Source organism: Psammomys obesus, unplaced genomic scaffold (assembly GCF_907164565.1).
Source record: "Psammomys obesus unplaced genomic scaffold, mPsaObe1.curated_primary_1811, whole genome shotgun sequence".
NCBI lineage: Eukaryota > Metazoa > Chordata > Mammalia > Rodentia > Muridae > Psammomys > Psammomys obesus.
Window position 1 is genome coordinate 1,345,721 of NW_026586463.1, and position 3,007 is coordinate 1,348,727.

The window sequence follows — 3,007 nt, forward strand, 5'->3', positions numbered from 1 at the left end:
CACACACACACACACACACACACACACACACACACACACACACACACCCCTCCTCATGTTGGGTTCTGTCTACCTCCTCTCACCAATAGTGGTGAAATGGCCCAGCACCCACCAGAACCCAGGCCTTCCGCTTGAGCTCTGACTCATCACCTTTTTCTCACAATGCTTGCTCTTCATTTCTTCCTCTTCATTGGCTCTCCTATAATCATGCTCTCATATCTCTCCACGATCTTCTCTTGTCCATATACCCTGCTAGCAACTGTCCATCTCGCAGCTACCACAGCCAGTGTGCTCTCGTCCAGTTGTCCTTGTGCACCGTCTCAGCAAAGCCTCCAGCAGGGTGCCCGCGGCCTCTACTCTGTATGATACTGCTTTCTTTCTCATTCTCCTCTCCGTAGTTTCACGTCATATAAACAGTCTCCGTGCATGCACTCATGTCTCAGTCTGTACACTCTTGACTTCTGACTATAGGACTATAATTTGAGAACATATTTTGTATACTCTCTAATTTAAAAAAAATTCATAAGTGTGTTATTTGTCTGGACTAGCATTAGTTATTTTAAAAGTTTTCTTGATTTACTTTGCCTTTCCTTTTTTTTTCTTTTCCTTTCTATTCTTTCCTGCCAGTGACCCAGCGTTACCATGTTAATGGAACACACTCTTAGCATTTCTCACCCTTTGGATACATCTGTTTCACTTTTTTTTCCTAGAGAGTTCTCTCTGAGGACCTTGTTCTTTATTCTGAACCAGTCACTCCTGCCTATCATCTTGGGACTTCTCTTGACTGTCACTTGACGATGTGAATATGATTCAGGGAAACTTTACTTGCCAGTCATTTGTGAAACATATTGGGACTAGAAAAAAAATGGAAAGAGGAACAATGATTCAGTAGGCTTTTGGATGAGTTCAGGCTGGAGAATACCAGCATGGTTTCAAATTTTCTCATAGCTCTCAGTGACATGCTTACAAGGCCCCTCTTCGTCCTTCTGTGTTCCTCAGGGTTCAGTCACATGATCAGTGACTCTCAGAGTTGTGGGACAACTGATGTACTAACTAGATTGCGAAGTTGTGGGAAATGAGGGGACGTTAGGGGACATATCCGTGGCTGTTCAAGAAGCCACGTGTGTCCAGATACCTAGATGTGGAGGTAGGAGGATGGGAGAAACCTGTGGTTCTCCAGTAAATGGCAATCACTGAAGGACAGCCTCTTCTCTGGCAGGCCACCTGGGCTGGGCAGCAGAGGAGCATCCTCTGGCCATTCAAAGTCTGTTGCTTTCACTTAACTACTGTGACCTCCAGAGGGCGGAGGCTACTGCCCTTAAGTTTGAAACCAGCACCTGTTTTTGGCCAATTTAGAATCATTTAGATAAATGGAGCACAATTCTAGCTTAATCAAATCGTTTGTGATGGTTAGATTGCACCCCATCCTCCTCCATTTTACATGTCTTAATCTCCAGTACCTCACAAGACTGCATTTTGGAGCAGGGCCAGCAGAGAGACTATGAAGCCCGGAAGAGGTCATTAGGCTAGGCTTTAAGCAGCATGACTAGTGGCCTTCGAAGAAATGTTGACAGATACAGAAAGAAGACTATATGAAGTCAGACAGAAGAGCCAGCTTCAAGCCGAGCAGCCTCAGTAGGCCTTGCAACACCTGGCATGTAACTTCTCATATCTGGAACTGAAGAAGATAAATTTTGCTGTACAAGACTCCCACTCTAGGCTATTTACTACAGTCCCCTGGTAAAAGAGCGCACTGAGCAACCTAGCACGATGACTTACATCTCGTGTGCCACGGTTAGGGTTCTAGCTTCAAGACCGTTGTTATCAACGAGGCCAACGTTGGTAATCATGGTTGACACAACAGCGATCCAATGTGCTGATGTTCTAAGCTGTTTACATGTATTAGCTGATTAAATCCACACATGGATAAAATAAAGCATAGCTAACTCAGCTAACTTGCTTCAAGTCACAGCTCCAGAGCTCAGTGATGACGCCAGATGCCAAACCCTGGCAGCCTAGTTGCCCCCTTCCTCTCCTTGGGTCTTTTTGACCTGCAGGACACCTGACCTATCTTTCCACTTTCACAGCATCACTCTGTGGGCGTCACGTCTTGGGTTGATCTTCCCCTTTCAGGGTCACGCATCGAACTTCCCTGTCCTTTCAGTGGATTTCTGCTTTTGTTCACAGGGGCAATTTGCCAGGGAACCCGTTCTTAGTCCCAGGGCACATATGACCACAGCAGGACAGTGGTGACAAATCCATATTCCCCCAGGGAGTAGAGACTCATCATGTGGTACAGGATTGCTCATGTGGGGAAAAAGAACCAGGTAGTCAACATTTATTTCTAGAGCAAAACTAGATTTCTATGCCACCTTTTGCAGCAGGTCGGAGCGTCCCCCACCCTGAGGTCACCTGACTACTGGCAGATGTAAGCACTAATTCTGAAGTTCGAAAAATCACATATTTGTGGTACTGTTATTTTTTTTTTTAACCAAGCCTCAATTAAACGGTTTAAAACACAAAGGTTTGTATCTATATGAATGGCCAGGGTTCCCAGATGGCAGATTAAAATCCAGTTGGAGCAAAGAGGGAATTGGGAGCCAATAGAAATGCCCAATGAAGTCGTGAAATCAGAGTCCTCTTCCTGCTGCTGACAGACTGAATTTTAGTTATGCATCCTGATTCCAGAGACAGTCCACACAGAGTGAAGTTGAAACCTTTCCTGATGTTTAAAACACATTCCTTTTTCATTTTAAAAGAAGCAAACGAGGCCCTCCATATATCCTGTCTCAATAGGAAAAGTGATACCCAGCTATATCTCTGACATCGGACATGGAACTACAGGATTTGAAGTTTTCCTGTTGGGTTTTGGTTTAGTATTTCCTCACTATGCTTCCTCTCTTTTGGAAAGGAAATTTATAGTCTGTGTCATTGTATGTTGGAAGTATGTAACTTGTTTTATTTATTTATTTATTTATTTATTTATTTATTTATTTATTTATTTATT